The 17,343-nt window shown below is 38.9% G+C and overlaps 1 long non-coding RNA gene across 1 annotated transcript; it reads left to right on the top strand.

Annotated features, from left to right (window-relative positions):
* Positions 1-10,567: 10,567 nt before the first annotated feature.
* Positions 10,568-17,003, top strand: LOC138723907 (uncharacterized). Its single transcript, XR_011337941.1, has 4 exons — positions 10,568-10,595; positions 13,015-13,142; positions 15,214-15,340; positions 16,116-17,003. It is a non-coding gene; the product is annotated as an uncharacterized lncRNA (long non-coding RNA).
* The last annotated feature ends 340 nt before the right edge of the window (positions 17,004-17,343 follow it).

The raw sequence follows: 17,343 nt of genomic DNA on the forward strand, positions 1-17,343 counted from the left end.
TGCTGTCTGGCAGCTGGGGGTGGGGGTTAATCCAGAAGAAAGTAGCTGTTTTCACAAGTGCAGTGGTACACCAGCTCTTCAATTTAAGTTCCAGCACTAAACAGTGCAGTAGGACCAATGACCAGCTGTGCCAGTGGCATTAACGGTGCATTTTACATCGGTGCAGTTCATAAAAAGTCTGTTTAAAACACAATGTTTATAGCTAAGTAACTGTATGTGTATATCAAATTCTGTGGGAAGATAAAAAAGTAATTCAGGATAGGAATTATTGCTTGATTCTGTTAAATTGGGAGAGATTCAGATGGAGAGATGCTGTGATGTGTGTTTGGGCTTGCTGAGGGCACCTGCTTCCCTTCCAGGGGTTTTTCTTGGGTTGAGGTCACGCACATCCAATGATTAAGGGCATAAAGACAGGGGAGCAGGGAAGGGATCCCAAAAACTGGCTTAATAAAAACCTCCTAACTGTAAATGGATAAATGAATATTAGAGTCTGGCCAATGAAATACTTAAATGGCTTTTGATTGACACGTTGCAAATAGGATCCAGACTCCTGGACACTCTGATTTACCCAATGAGTGATATATAGCAGGCTTTCTGTCAGTGGCTCCTTGAAAAAAAAAAAAAAAAGGTGACAACTTAAATATCTGTCAAGCGTTGTAGAAATATGAATACAGACACAACTGACATTTTTCCCTACACCTTCAATAAGCATAGTTGGGATGTATCTTTGTCATTTAACTTAGTGATGAAGAACACAGTTAAGGAAAGAGCTGTTATTATTTTCTAGCTGCAATAACTAAGATAATCCTTAAGTAGTAGGAATGAGCAAACAAATTTAACTGTCTTATTTAATGGAAAACAACAAACTTATAGTAGGGTGAGTATAGTTCAATATGTATTTGAAAACTAAACAAGACCTACAATAGATCATCTTCTACTTCAAAAATTTGTTTTAAAATTATTTCATAATTTAAAGCCATTTATACAAGAATGGTAATTAAATTTATTCATCAGAACATGGAAAACAAACAATGTTGAGGTTTTGGTGGTGTTGCTGCCGAGGTGAGCAGTTCTGAGAACCTTGAGACAAGTCAGAATATATGGTGGATATGGTGTTTTGTGCCTCGTGAGCCTAGATTAAATTGTCTGATTTATTACCTGTAGGTCTCTGCTCATTTCTCTAAAATAAACATTTAATTGGTATGCAAGAAATCAGCCATTCATGAGTGTCTATACTGAATAAAACAAAAGGAAAATATTTAGATTTTGTTTTTATGGGATTAATATATTTGTTGCACAAGTATTATCTTAATCCAGGAGCCATCCTTCAACAAGTTACAAATGAGAGCAAGGTCTTTCTGCCAATGGATTTTGTTTAACCAGCTCTGATTATTTAGGAGATGTTTGCAATTCTGAGCCCCTAAGAGTAATAACTTTTCCAAACAAATTAATGTGAAAACTCCCTTGGTATCCCCCAAATAATCAAATTCTTTTGTCAACAACATCTCCAAATAGTTTTCATTGACTTTAGCAAAAATATATTAGAATTCCAAACATATCCTGAGGCACGACTCTTTCTCTGCGATTGGAAGATTGTTAATTTCCAGGTTAAATAATTGTTCTGTTTTTCAAAGATCTCTCGTCAAGTTCTTTGTACAGCAAAAATGATCAGAAGAAATGAAAGCTGAAGTGCCACAAGATGCATCAAATGAGAAGTACCTTGACTCCCACTGTCCTTGACCTCACAGGTGAGTAACATCTTAAACCTTTGAGCAGCAAGAATTGCAGAATTGCATCTTCTTCTGAAGCTTTAATTGCTGGGTGCTAGAAACAAGATAAAATTCAGAAATACTGTGCAAATGTGATGCACAGAGAAGTATCGCAGCAGCAAGGAGCTATGCTGGATTAAACTGTCTAGCGGGGCTCGTTTGCTGCCACTTCACAGATTGCTCAAAACAGAACCAGATGGCTTTCCCCCCGCTTTTTCCTTCAGAGATACTTTGGCAAGCCAATACCCACAGGAATGGTAGATATTTTATGCACGCGAAAATAGCACAAAACAATTTTAATAAAATATTTGAAACTCCTGGAGGATCTTTGTGTTGGGAGCTGAGCAGGCTGTAAATAATTGAAGCATTAATGATGATTAGCACCCCTGGGACGAGCTGTAGAGGATTACAACCTCATGGAACTATTTACCTTGAGAAAAATGACAAAACTTCCAAGGACTGATGGTTCCTTGAGAGAAGATTTGAAGCGGAGGCTGCACTTGGCTTGAGCCTATCCGCTATCAATTCCAGTTCATACAAAGACATTTGCTCCAATTATTATTATATCCCTGCCCTTTCTTGCCCTTGAAGTATTGGTACGGTGGCTCTGAAGACAGATTCAATTAACAAACTGGATGGATGCTGACCTTTCTGGGACTGTTATTCTATCCTTGATTTGCTTCAGGGGAGGAAGATTTCTTTCATGTATATATATGAAATAGTAAATAAATAACCCAAAACTGATTTATAGTTTAAAAAAGAAAAGGGAAGGGAGAAAGAAAGGAGAGAAATGAACTGACTGAGAGTAGACACTGGTATTAGCAGAATGGATTCAAGAATTTTGGACTTGGATCACTCACCAAGAAGCTGCCATCCATCATGATTAAAGATTTGTCAGAGGATTTCTAGAGTAATTTTTTCCAGGGAATGAGGTAACTTAGCTTAGTGCTTTTCATGTTTTTGTTAAGCTTGTGATTGATTTTCTGCAGACCAACAAGGAATATTTTTTTGTTCCTATTTCACACCTTACAGATACTATCTCTCACCATCACTTGTAATTGCCAGGATGGCAGGTCTGAGAACCCCTCCAGGCAGGCAAGGACCAGGACCAGGGCCAGGATGCTGGGCAATAAATGCATCTAGGCAACAAGTTTCTTCATGTTCCAAAAAATGTTAGCTTTATACTTCTAAACAGCTTTCTTCCCTTCTCCTCTCCACCATGCACTTACATGGAAAAAACTCAAGCAGTGCTTTGGTTTTCTCTAAAAATGATGTGATTATTGGACAGTATTAATGCTTGAGAAATGTTGAGATTATCCTGCTCAACACGTAAATATTTATAGTTATTGTTGTTATAATTTTAATTATAATTATTATTTGTTTGTTGTAATTACTTTAATAATTTCCAAGCTACAGTGTTACAAGCATGAAATTTAAATCTTTTAAAATGCTTACTCTGCTACTTTTCATCTGAGTACCAGGTTCTTCCATGAATTGTGCCACTTACACTGGTGGGACTGCCTTGAATTTCCTTCTTTCAATTTGCTGCCTACCCTTTTCTGTCTGTTTTTCTATCCACTTCTAGCAAGTAACAAAACACCATGTTCAGATACACAAAGTCTAGCAATCCCCTTTCTTAGAGCCAGACTTAAGCATTTCTATTTCTGGTCTTGCCTGCCTCATCCTGATGTCTAGATCACGACTTGGAAAGAAAAAGTGAAATTTTCCTGCCAGTTGGAAACGGCATAAAATGTTTCAGATTATTAATGTTCATAAGTCTGCAAAAAACTGAGACAAAAAAAATCTGTCTTGGACATCATGGTAGATGAAGGAAAAGGTCGATTTTAACATTAATTCATAAAAATCTTTCCTTCCAAGTGGTGGAAATAATAAAATCCTATTATATGGTATTGCTGTAACCTTAGGTTACCCAGTAAAATCAGAGAAGTCTTTGCAGAAAGAGAAGGAATTAGATATTTCAGATAACTCTTTTGTATATTGTTACACTACATACTTGCACAGGGGCACTCCTTCCCAAACAGTATTATAAAATGCATCATTACTTATACGCAAAATGTATTAACTGTGCGTTCACTCTCTATTTTAAGTGTTCTTGGATCAAATGATATTTATTCTTAAATAAGCCCCCAGTGAACCAAACGCCAACATCTCACAAGGTACATGGTACTGCCGGTTCAGTGATGGGCCAGACTGACAAGGGGAAATGGAGACATCAGGGGTCCTCCACCATCCTCTGATGGTCCTGGATTAGAGTAAAGTGTTCCTCTGGTCTGACAAATGGAGCCTGGTCCACCAAACTGTACCTCAAGGTTTAGTGAATGAAAGTGTTCCTGCAGCACTAATGACCTGCCTCAGAAATTGTACATCAATTGTCATTTCATCACAGGTTTAGGGCACCTATGACTACTAAAAAGAAGAGTGACAGATGTGCAGTTATGCTGTTTATACCAACTATAATACCTAGATGATCTTTATTTTGTGTGCTGCTGGAAACCTATTGATGATCTAGTTTTTAACTTGATGAAGACTGCGTCACAGATTTGATTTATAAAAGAGACTTATTTTCTGTTTTGATAGAAACTGCAGACTTTTCTGCATAACTTATTAAAGTGTAGATTAAAACTGACGTGCTGATTTGTTACTGACTTTGAGGATTTCTTTCTACGCAGTTTGCCTCCAGCATTTAGCAGTCCACTGAACTCATAGCTTGTGCATGAATCCTCCTTTTTTGAGTCTTGGGACTCATACTGTTATTATGTGTGCTGCATTCAACCAATAAAAAGGTAAATAGAAAGACTGAGTTTATGCCAGCAAGTCACAATAAACTGTGCATTGGCAAAATATTTAATCATGCTAAAAATGGATTCTGGGCCCTTCCACATGGTTTTATTTTGGCATTGCAAAGTGAACATTTTTTAAAGGTCAGAGTTTCCAATTTCCATATTCTTCTTTTGCTTTTATTCTGAGAGTTAAGTTCCTTTTATTAGTCTGTTATCTAATATTTCGGTACCAGGACTTCTGACCTTTTCTGTAATATTTTTACCTCTATAAATGAGCTGTCCTTACTGCATAGTAGTCCCATGCGCACACTTTCATATACCCATTTCTAGTCATCTGAACATATGAGAGTCATGCCAGGAGTAATAGGAATGCTGCACACCTGAGTGCATTAGCACTCCACCAAGACTTAACAGATCACTCTATATTTAGAAGAGTCTAACTTTAAGTGTACAGTTCCTTACTGAATTTTCTGTGTTTAACTCTTCCAAGTTATGAACAGGACAGAATCCAAAGCATGTTCAATCATATTGTCTTGGTTTTGCTCCATACTTTACTGGCTGTAACGTTCTTATAAGCAGGACAGGAACTGGTAAAAATCCAGCTCGGTTTCTAATTAGTCTCATATAGGAATATGACTATGAGCCTTGATCTTACATAAATTGAAAGTTAGTATTGTGTAAATAAAAATATTTGAGCTCTGCAATGTGATCAAGTAGCCCCGAGACACTGTGGCATTGAAAACAAAAATCTCAGAGTTAAAAGCACCTTTGTTATTTTCTATTAAGTGTTAAAGTTACAGGCAGTTTTAGAAATATGAATGGCTACACAAATGTTCTAATTTAGAATCACTCTACCCAGCCACCTCTCATGGTTTTCTCTTTAGTAGGGTGGATGGTATTATTATTTTTTGTTGTTCAACTGCTTTTATTACTTAATTTTTTAATCAGCAGTCATATGCTTGACATTGAGCAAAGGCATTTGGATTGTGCTTTCCTTACATCAGTTTGCATTTTCTGTTGTTAAAGTGTGCTTGAAATTCCTTTCCCAGCATCAGTCTGCATATAAATCCGCTGGAGTGGTACCGCTTCCACAATGTAATGCCCTGATTTGTAAGCATCATTGTCTGCTTGATACTGTATGCAACATTGGTTGGCAAGCCTTGATTGGGATGTCAAGCCAGACACTGATGTGATACTAGATGGGAAAATCTTCTTTTTAGTTTATGATTTCCAATTCAACCCAATAGAGTAACGACAATGTAGTTGCCATCGATTTAACCTCTATTTTATTGTCTGGGAGAAAGAAACCTTATTTATAGCATTTGCTCTTTAGATGATCAAAGGTCTTTGCAATGTCACGTTTACTAAAGCATTTATACCTCAGCACAACTGTTTCTTCTGTCCCACCTAGGCAGTAAAAAACTCCGGTGTAGAAACTGGGTTCTCTAAGGCTTCTGAAAGCTGATTCTTCTCCAAACTGCAGAAGTAAATCTGAAAGCAGATGTCCCTTCATGACGTTTTGCTCCTAAGGATTCCAATCTCCAGTAACTGGAAAGGAGAGGAACTTTTTTTGGTCTATTAGGTACATGGGTTTGCTTTAGGACCAGATAGGTGTTTGTTAGAAGGCTGTAATGTATTCTCCATACCTAAACAGTGTGGTCTTTCTTTACAAGGTTCAAACCTTAGCATTTAGGAAACCACCAGCTCATTTTCTATTTCCTTTCAGAAATCTCCACAAAACCCCTCTTGTCCTGACCTGTTCTAATCTCCTGGTTCTCAGGCGTTAATACTTTTCCTTTTCACCCACTTTCAGACTATTTGCTGGCATCATCCAGCAAAGCCGTGCAGGGTCTTGCACTTGAGCTTTGACCCTGGGCTCCTCTCTCCAATCTCTCACTGTTTCTGATGCTGCAAGTGTCAATAATTACCATCCTGGTGAAGCCATGGACAGTTGAGATCTCCATTTCAGTCATTTCTGGAAGTTAAAGACATGCTGTTATCTTCTACCTTATGTTAAGAAAAACTCAAGGATAGTCAATTTGCTTCAGGAGGTTTGGCTGGGGAGGGTTACCTGGAGCACAGTAAAAAGTGTGTCTCCCAAGTCCTCTGCTAACACTGTTGTGGCTGTTTCAACTTTCCTCATCATTTTTCTCCTGCAGAGTATTATGAACAGTACAATAAAACAGAAGTTTATATCATTTCCTTTTCTTTCTGTTTCTTTGCATCTTCCCTTCAAATTAAGGTATTGTTCACATCTGTCTCCCTAGGATTTCTGTGGATCTCTTAAGTAGTAAACTAGGTACTGATGGAAATTAAAGACAGGAATAACAACAACAAAAAATTAAATAATTTTCTATTTCTCAGATATAAAAGAGACTGTAACCCTAATAGGTATTAAGATGACTATTCTCAGATCAAATTGACTGATACTGCAGTACTTTCACAGACATTTTGTGTTTTCTGATGAATGAATATGAGCAGAAATGAAAATTAGAAATTTGACAATCAACATCAGAAGTGTTAGTTTTCTACAATTTTGTCATTTATTTGCAAGAAACTTAATATATATCTTCTATAGCTTCATTGCTCCTTCTTTTATGAAAGCTCTATATGCCCTACTATTCTATTCAGTGAACTGAAATAGCTGTCAACATAAAAGCATCTTCTCATAAAAGCATTGGGAACCAATGTGGTATATTATTATGCACACTAGTATTACCTAAGGAAACATTTAAAGGCTTGAATAGACATTTTTAGAGGGAGTGGAAAAGAAAACTACTAAATTAAAGATACGTTTTTTCTTGATTTAATTCAATAAGATATTTCATCTACCAAAATTCATATGCATGGGGTGAAGAAATTATCTTTTAATGAGAAACGATGCAACAAAACTATGTTTTCAATGTCTGGACTCACCTGCTCTGATGTGCCTCCCTGTCTGTAAGACTAAAGCCTCATCTCCTCTCTTTTCAGTGATGTTTCCACTCACTGGACAGCACACAGGGATCCCACATGTCCTGGTCAGACATGCAGCCTCACAGGGACACTGCCATACTGCTTCACCCCCTCCAAAAACCAGTTTCTGGGTCTCGTCGCATCAAATAAGGTTTGTTTTTTTTTTTACTCTTTGGAAATCTTCAAGTTGTGTTACTTTGTATAAATATACCTTGTAAAATAATACATAGGCTGCTGTTCCTAGGTCAGAGGGGAAGCAAACTGACCAAAATATTGCAAAGATATCACCTTTTGAGCCACAATCCCCATTCCAAACATGAACTGGGTGGAGGCTGAGGTAGGCAAGCATGCCCGGTTAAATGAAAAAAAGAGAAGGAGCTGTCTTGTAGTTTTTTTCCCAAGATTGCTGTTTCTTTGTTTGAACACTGGTATCAAACATAATCACCTCTCTGTGACATTTGCATCACGTGGGCTATCCATTTGTTGCAAGGTGCCACAGTAAGACAGCTTCATCTCCAGGAAAGTCATCAGGCAAAGGGCAGACAATGCAAGGAGATCTTCTCTGTGCAAAGCAAGCCTTAACAGCATCTGTGTTATGCTTGTCTTCACGGCAATCTCAAAGAGGAGCAAACTTTAGGAAAAAGTTATGGATGATGTGGATAGAAAACAGAGTATGTCGGGGAAAAGTTTGATGCGAGCCAGGGGCACATTGACATTCATTTCAATAGAAATTGGGTTACTACTTGTATTTCGATTCTTCTGCCTGTGATAACATAGTACACGCCATTTCCATCCTCTTTTTATTCCAGTTCATACATTTCCCAGTTTTTGGGGTCATTGAGTGTGTTCATGAGTTTAATAACAGACAATACAGTGTGCACTGTATATATTAGAACTTTACAGAGCAGATAGCTGTGGCGCAAGGTTACTGATGTAATGCAAATATGCTTATTACTGTTAGAATTTCAGCCAGGGAAAAGTCCAGACATTATCATTTTGAGAAATGGGATTTTTTTTTCCATCTTATTTACAGTGCACAGTTCACTGGTAAAGACTGTTAGATCTGAAATTGCTAAAGGTACTCAACCTCAAATATATTTGAAGCCATTCTGAATGAAGAAAAGCACACTTGTAATAACAACAATAATAAGTCCATCGCAAGGCATGGACTTTCCATCTCATGGAAAACTTGTCAGTACTACAGAAATTATTTGCAGAAGATGTTGGTACCTGCAGTCAAATTTAATTTAATATCAGCATTTTGTATTTTAAGTCAGGGTTTTGGTTGACACCCGACTCAACATGAGCCAGCAGTGTGCCCAGGTGGCCAAGAAGGCCAACAGCATCCTGGCTTGTACCAGGAATGGTGTGGCCAGCAGAAGCAGGGAAGTAATTTTGCCCCTCTACTTGGCATTGGTGAGGTTGCACCTTAAATCTTGTGTTCAGTTTTGGGTCCCTCACTACAAAGAGACATTGAGCTGCTGGTGCTTGTCCAGAGAAGGGCAATAAATATGTTGAAGGGTCTGAAGAGCAAGACTCGGGAGCAGCTGGGGGGCTGGGGTTGTTTAATCTGGAGAAAAGGAGGCTGAGGGGACTTTACAACTACCTGAAAGAAGGTTCTAGGGAGCTGGGTGTTGGTCTATTTCCCCAAGCAGCAAGTGATAGGACAAGACAAAATGGCCTCAAGTTGCACGAGGGGAGTTTTAGATTGGATAGTAGGAAATATTTGTTTACAGAAAGGGTTGTGAAGCACTGGAACAGGCTGCCCAGGGTAATGGTGGAGTCTCCATCCCTGGATGTGTTAAAAAAGCACATAGACATGGAAATTTGGGACATGGTTAAGTAGGCATGGTGGCGATGGGCTGATGCTTGGAATTTATGATCTAAGAGGTCTTTTCCAACCTTAGTGATTCTACGATTTGCACAAAGGACTGTAAATACAGGCATGTGTCTGTCTGTCCAGCCTAGGTTTTCAGCCCCAGGACTCAGGGGAGAGCTGCTGGGGTGTTGCACGTGAGACACTGTCTTTGCATGAGCTGATGAGATCCTGTGCCTGAACTAGCTTTGGCACCTTGAGAATATCAAAGCCAGGTGTTTCCACTCCGAATCGCTGTTTGACACTGATCTTGTTTACAGCTATTGCTGAGCAATTTTATTGACCCCTGCCTCAGTTTCTCCCCTCTGTTAAGCACAGCGAATTATACCTGCATGTTACAACTACTCAGTTTAGAGTTCAGACTGAGAACCAAGTGAAACATCTGGAAAGTCTTTTGACTGGGAAGCTCTGAAAATGATGTCTTGTCTGTACATTGAGTGGCAATTATTCTAAATAGATGATTTTTTTTAAGATAAACTTGAAAACATGCATATCTTAATGCACTGGGAATTCATTTTATTGTATTACGTATAATGCTGTAGATGTACTTGCAGCAGTACATTAACAGCCCACTTAAGCAATTTAAGTGGATGTGACTAAATGCTTAGATTGGTGACCTGAAGTGTTTTCATTTTTAACATGGCTTAAACCACTGATGTTTGAAATGAGGACATTTATTAGACCTTTGCTTTCACAATAAATTACTTAAAATCAAGCAATCTAATCATAGAAACAGACAGAATTAGCCAGTTAGAAATCAAAGGCAGCTGAAATAAAGAGTTTACAAACAAGCTAAGGGCTAAAAACCCACACACAGATCCTAATGCAGTACCATTCGTCCTGGTGGACTGAGAGTACCTGGAAGGGCACTTACTTAATGCCTACATAGCTGGTGATTTAAATTACTCATCTGCCATCACCACACTAAGTTGTGCTGTTTGAGCATCATAATTGCTGTCACCACTGGAAGCAGAAGCTGCTCTACTATGTGTAGAAAATCTGGGGGCAGGAGGAACCTGCCAAAATGGGAGATGGAACATTTTGCAGTGATGCTGGGTTTTGGAGATACTCAGCATGTAAGAGCAAAAGTGAACTGATAATTTACTATGTTTGCTCTTTCCAGCTTCTCTAGGAGCTCTGATAAATCCTTGTGCTGAGGATTAACTCTGCTATGTAGAGGATGTGGAAGAAGAGGTAAGCGAAGCCAATGATTATTAACATTTTTGAGGATTACCACAGTTACATCTAGTTCAGCCTGTGTTTATTTCCCTGATATGACTGTCCTTCAGAAAATAAAAACCAATAACAGGAAAATGCCAGGAAGGTGAAGAGCTGTTAGGTATAAAAAGTGATGTGAATCTTGTGCAGGAGGAAGCAGCAACAGCCCTTACATAAACCTGTTGGTTCTTTTTTTTTGGACAGTGTTATCAGCTACTCTCTTCTTTATTTGAAATAAAGGCAATAACAGAATTCAAAATGCTATAAACTAAACACTCAAGTTCTGTTTGTTCACACATACCCATGTGAAAAATGACCCAATAGAGGACATACATCTCCTGACATGTACTCCAGACCTTTGCTGGACCCCTATGTGCTTTGTGTGGGACTGTCTAGGTACATGAAATTATGCCAAAAATTTGCTAATGCTGTGATGTAAATGTTAAATCCACTATCCCACTGTAGTATTTACATTGGCGGTAGAAGAAGTGGACTGCCATCCTCCTTTGGTCTGAAACGGTATCCTAGCCTGAATCCTCATCCGGAATTATCCCAGCAATATTAATGAATCCAGTCTGTGCATCAGCACTGTTGTCTATAAGCTGCCCTGTGCATAGTGATGTGCGTGCAACAATCAGCTTTTTCTGTTTTTTCTCTGTTTCTATTGAATGCATATTATAGAGTTTAATCAGTGAAATGAATTTACTAGTGAATTTGTTAATAAGCTTGCCATAGCTGATGTTGGGGGTTTTATTCTGTTCCTTTCCTTTTGTTATTGTTTCCATATATTTAAAAAAAAGGCTGCTGCAACTGTTTGACAGCTTTTGTTTATTTTCGCTTTAGGCAAATGACAAGGATAAATTCAGTTACAATTGCTTTGATGTAAAGAAAAGTTAATAGAAATTTTAGTAGCACAATCAGCTTAAGAGAATTTGAGCTCATGACCTTTGCATTGTAATGAAGCCCATTTATCTGCCAGGCTGGCAGTCTTTCATTCCCATATGTGGAGGTATTCAGTTACTGGAACTGGGAGAATAGGTTTGGAAGAATTCAGAAACATTTCTTCTGTTTTGTTTGAATGCAGTTCTATGAATTCATTGGATGCATACAGAGTTACATAGCATGTGTCCTGAGCATTAGCCATGATATCAAGGTGTATCATAGAATCATAGAATCATAGAATCACCAGGTTGGAAGAGACCCACCGGATCATCGAGTCCAACCATTCCTATCAAACACTAAACCCTGCCCCTTAGCACCTCCTCCACCCGTGCCTTAAACACCTCCAGGGAAGGTGACTCAACCACCTCCCTGGGCAGCCTCTGCCAGTGCCCAATGACCCCTTCTGTGAAAAATTTTTTCCTAATGTCCAGCCTAAATCTCCCCTGGTGGAGCTTGAGGCCATTCCCACCTGTTCTGTCCCCCGTCACTTGGGAGAAGAGGACAGCACCCTCCTCTCTACAACGTCCTTTCAGGTAGTTGTAGAGAGCAATGAGGTCTCCCCTCAGCCTCCTCATCATATATAAAGATGCAGGCTTAATGTGTGTAATTAGCTAAATGTTTAGGAAACACAGATCGTATTTAGGGGAGTCTCCTGTGTTTTGAAATGAACCCTGTTCTTGGCAGCACAGGGTATTTGAACTAGCATCATCATTTGTGTCTCCTACCAAGCAACACCACAGGCTGGTCCTTTCAGAATATGGGAGCAGGGTGTCAGTCTTAATATTTTTCACATGTGGATTTGCACAGTGCAAAACTTGCATATGTGTTGCTAATATCAGCCAAAATTCCTGTAGCCTCCTGTATGTCTTCACGGGGCGTGCTGTAGGTCGCTGAGATTTCACAGAGCTCCCAACCAATATGCTGCCCCTGGAGCACCTGCCCTTGCTCAAGTCCATCTTGCCTGTGACTCAGCAGTATGTTCCTGGGCCACCAGTTAATTCCAGGGGCAAAAACTTTGCCTGAGAAATGCTGCTGCAGTCTACTGGCGTGGTTTTGACCCCTGCAGAACCTCCCTGCTGAACAATAAGGCACAACAATGAAGTGGTGGGATGAGATTTCTTTGACTGCAGCCTGTGTCATATTGACAGCGGCAGGAGTTTTTGGCCTTGTCACCATATCAATTGCCTATCAAGGTGCTGGAAAATGGGAAACTGACTGCAAAAGCCTCCACACATCCCCAGCATTTCACAGAAAGAGGCAAGGCTGTCAAACACCTCTGTGTGCTAAAAAACTGCTATCGGGGTTCTGCACAGGAGAACTTTCTTCCCCTTATTCTCAGTAAATACTATGAAACACCTTTTGCTTGGCAGAAACATGAAATTCACTCATGAAAAGGAGAATTGCTATAGTTGAGGTAGTAAACAGAGTTTTTCTTTTGTATGACTATGCACAGGTATTTCATTAGAGTTTCAACAATGAAAAAGGAGTTTTGGACGTCATGATCATAATGGAGATGAACTGAGGAGAGCTTGCAAAAGAGGATGGATGTCTGGAAGAAAACCATCTATAAAGGAAGCACAGGTAAGTGCTGGGAAAGAGTACTGGGCAGGGCTAATGCTGGTGTGGAACGGCTGTAAATGGGTTTTTAACATGGGATTGAGCACACAGGAGTGTGTTCCTGGAGTAGCAACAAGAGCACACTTATGCCAAGCCTGCAAAGCTAGAGATTGAAATTGTCTCCTACTGAGATCAGAGCACTGCAATAAACTAATTTTCACCCTATTCCATGGGAAAAGTAACTTGTGCTGTAGCTTACCCCTACTGCTCTATGTGTGTTGTTAATTACATCCTACTCTATTATCATTGTCAATACATTATACAAAAGAAAGATGTACATTTTAGGATGAGTATGCTTGGTTTTTTGGTTTTTTTTTTGAACACTGTAAATCTGTTAAAGAAAGTATTTTATACTTTCTCATGGTTGCCTGTTAGAAGTGAGTGAACCAAATGGTTTCATTCCCATTCTGTCAGTGTGTCAGTAGTGGCTAATTTCTAGCCAACACAACCCAGCAATTTCCATTTACATGCTGACCCATAGGCTGGGGTTGTGTTTGGTTGAACACAGTGTCAAACGTTGCAGAACACAGCTTTTAGGTGAAATCATCCATGACAATTTCAGACAATTTCCTGCACTCTCCTTTTCAGGTCTGCACAGTCTTCAGAGACAAACTGGTTCCCAGCCATCAGCATGAGTACTTTTGGGTTAAGGGCTCAAACATAATAATAGAGATTGCTTTAGAAATGCAATGGGAGAGCATGTGAAACTTTATGTTGTGTTTTTTCACCTTCAGCTGTCCCAAGAGGATTGCACAAATAGCTATGGGCTTTTTCATATGCACTGGACAGCTGTCCTTATTTATGATAGCTTTTTTTAATATTATGAGGCTTCAACATCACACATCATAAAGCTCAAATTAAAATGGGTCCCTCTGAGCTTTCATAAGGTATGTGCAAATGCCATAATGTGAAGTGGGAGATGAGCAATGACAACATACTACACTCTGCATCACAGTTAATGGTAACCCAGGGTGTATTCTGACAGTTTTTATCTCCCACTGTACATATAACATTTTGAAGAGCACCCTTTAATGTTCCGTTACACTAGGTTAGCTTAGATTAGGATCTACAGAAACAGTAAATGTAGCCAATAACTATATGCTCTTGATGTCCCTGACACAACAGAAAAATACTTCCCATTTGTGATGGTAGAATTTGAGATAACTCACCTTCAATGAGACAGATGCCTTCACATCTCAAAGCCCACGGCTCCACTTCTGTCCTCTTCTTTTGCTTTCACTTCTAAGAAAAGGGCACAGACCCAACAGTGCTGAAACCTTGTCTGGTTTGGGCTTACTTGGAGACAAAGGAATAGGTGTGGAGAGCTGTAAGATTGTAAACTAGTATCTTCATAGAATATATCTTGCTCAGCACCTCATTTGTATTGTTTTGGCTTCACCACAAGCAGTAGAATGTTAGAGGTGTCAGCATGGCAAAACAAGTGCCCCTGAGGAAAGGCAATTTCTAATCCACACAAAATTTTAAATGTGAAAATTTATTCCATTGGCATTCCCATGGGAAGATATGAGATTGCACTCCTAGAGAAGAAAAATGCTCAACTTCATAACACGCCCATGCACTGCACTGTGCACTTAGCTCTGCCTCTGCTCTGCGGTGCAATGACAGTTACTATGAGTTGATGAGAGCATTGAAGAGGATGCCCTCATCATGTGCATTTTCCCAGTACATTGAAAATCCCACTGAACATTGGAGCAGGCTGCCCAGGGTAGTGAAGGAGTTCAAAAAAGTGGTAGAGGTGTTCAAAAAGCATGGAGATGTGGCACTTAGGATCATAGTTTAGTAGGTATGGTGATGTTGGGGTGATGGTTGGACTTGATGATCTTAGAGGTCTTCTCCAGCATTCACGATTCTATGATTCTGTGGCAACGGCCACGGCAATCAGCAGCTGACCTCTGACATGCAGCAAGGCATCAGGTGGCAGTACTGGGACATGAATAGTCATCTCATAAGTAACATTCATACATATGACTTTGCTCTGTTACTTTAAGTGAACATCCTTATTTTATACATGCAGGAAACAGGGAGATGTGTATGAAAGAAATGAAGAACTGGGAGCTGGAGGACAAAAGGCTTTTCACCTTGCAAGAAAAGGATTAATATTGAAGGAGAAGAGGAGATGGATTGGGAGCTCGTTTTTGAAGGTTAGGATGGCTTTTCCTTTCCTTTTGTTTCTTCCCCATTCATTTAAATGAGAATCACACAGAATAATAATCTCCTTGTTTTGTCTGTGTGATAATTGCATTGATAATTTAGTATGATTTAAATAATCAGATTCATAGTGTTTTGTGTGTCAGAGCCTAAGGAAGGGTTTTCTTTAATCTCCAAAGATGCATATTCATGATGCCATTATATATATAGCTAAAGAAATTACAGTACCATTGTCTGCTTCAAACGAGTGATCCACTGTTGCTTTTTAAAAAACAGATGAAACGGTGAAAATACAAGATGATTTATTTGTACTTTCAAAGTTCACCTCCTCACATTCGGTAATGGATTTCTTTATCTATCAACAGTTATCCTTGTCATTTAACATCTGTCCAGCACAAGCTGTACTCAAGTTTAAGTTCTGTGTCAAGCCAATGAATGCCTTGGTGTTTTGCTGCTGTTTCTGACTCATATTCTGCTCTTGCTGCCACAGCAGAATAGGTCCTTGGTGTGCTAACCGTGTGTCTTGTGTTTTGCTGGTTGTGCTGTGAGCTGTCCTGAATACTGAGCTAGGGATACAGCCAAGAGCCACTTCTTCCTTCTGGGGCGTGAGCTGCAGGACATCCCAGTAGCCACGGGCTGACCTTAGTTTCTCCTCTGTTTTTCATCAGTCTCATAGAATGCATGAGATGCTTCTGCATGGCAAGTGCAGGAGCCTCATTTTGTGCTCTACTATTTGCTTCCTAAGTATAGTATATCCGTGTTTTCTAGATTAATGTATGTGTTGTTGGAGCTATGAACGTTATGAAATAAGGAAAAGTAACAGTTGCGAAAAAGAACACAAGAATGGCCCCATTGATGACTGTGGGAGTTTTGATCAGGCAATGCTTACAGGAACAGGCTTGCAAGAGGCCTCACTGCAGTGCACAGGATAATGAACCCATGCTAAGAAACAGCTCAGATTTTTATGACAGTCTATTTTTGTATTGGATTTTAACATTCGCTGGATCAAGGTTTAACTAATTTATTGTACAAGATAAGTAAAATACCCTAAGAAGCATCTTTATAGAACAGTATTTGTCTTGAGGGAAAAATAAAGTTATTCTAGAAATACGAATATCAACATACCATAGGTCAAATACCTGTAATTTTGTTGTGTTTAAAATTTAATCTGTTATATATTACCATGCCTTATTACTAAAATGTGTTTATTAAGAGAGGTAGCCACAAGACAGAAATCAACATACACTGGTGAGACAGAATTTAATAACAATCAAGTCCCATTTTCCTGTGCTTTGAGACACTGCTGTGGTATTGCTGTTTTGAAATCCGCAGCACAGGGTGGAGAAAATTTCAAGACACATGGAAAGATAAAATTATTTTCTAAGATAATTGGCTGATATTTGAATATGAAAATATTACCTTGAAATCAGTTGAACCAGCCACAGACTAAGGTGTCAAGTTTAAGAAGGTAGAAGAATCCAGCTGAGAAAAACAGTTGTATTAGAGATGGGTGAGTCACCTAATGCAAAATCCTCAGTTAGCTATTTTTTATTCTTTTGTTCGCAAATTGTTTTGAAATAGCTCATGAATTTTCTCAATTATATGTACTTTAGTCACTACACTAGTTTTGTAGACAGCTTGTTGTATGTGCTATGAGAGATGAGGATCCAGCATGCCATTTGCTGGCTATTTTTCTTTCCGTCCATTGGAAGGCTCTAAAATTTAGGCTTCCTGCATGAACAGTTTTACATACACTTTCAGAATATATTCACCATTATTGTTATTTAATATTTGCATATACCAGTAGGAATTGGAATAGAGTTCAAATAAAAGAAAGAATTAAATTATGTTTTCACAAGAATGGATAATTTATGCCTCAATAGAAACCTGTGCAGTGTAACTGAAATAACAGCAGGAAGGGTTTGGATAAATTATGTATTCTCCTTGTAGATATCAATATTTTTTATATTTCTTGCCGTTGTATATAATTCCTTTT

This window comes from Phaenicophaeus curvirostris, chromosome 9 (genome assembly GCF_032191515.1).
Source record: "Phaenicophaeus curvirostris isolate KB17595 chromosome 9, BPBGC_Pcur_1.0, whole genome shotgun sequence".
Taxonomy (NCBI): Eukaryota; Metazoa; Chordata; class Aves; order Cuculiformes; family Cuculidae; genus Phaenicophaeus; species Phaenicophaeus curvirostris.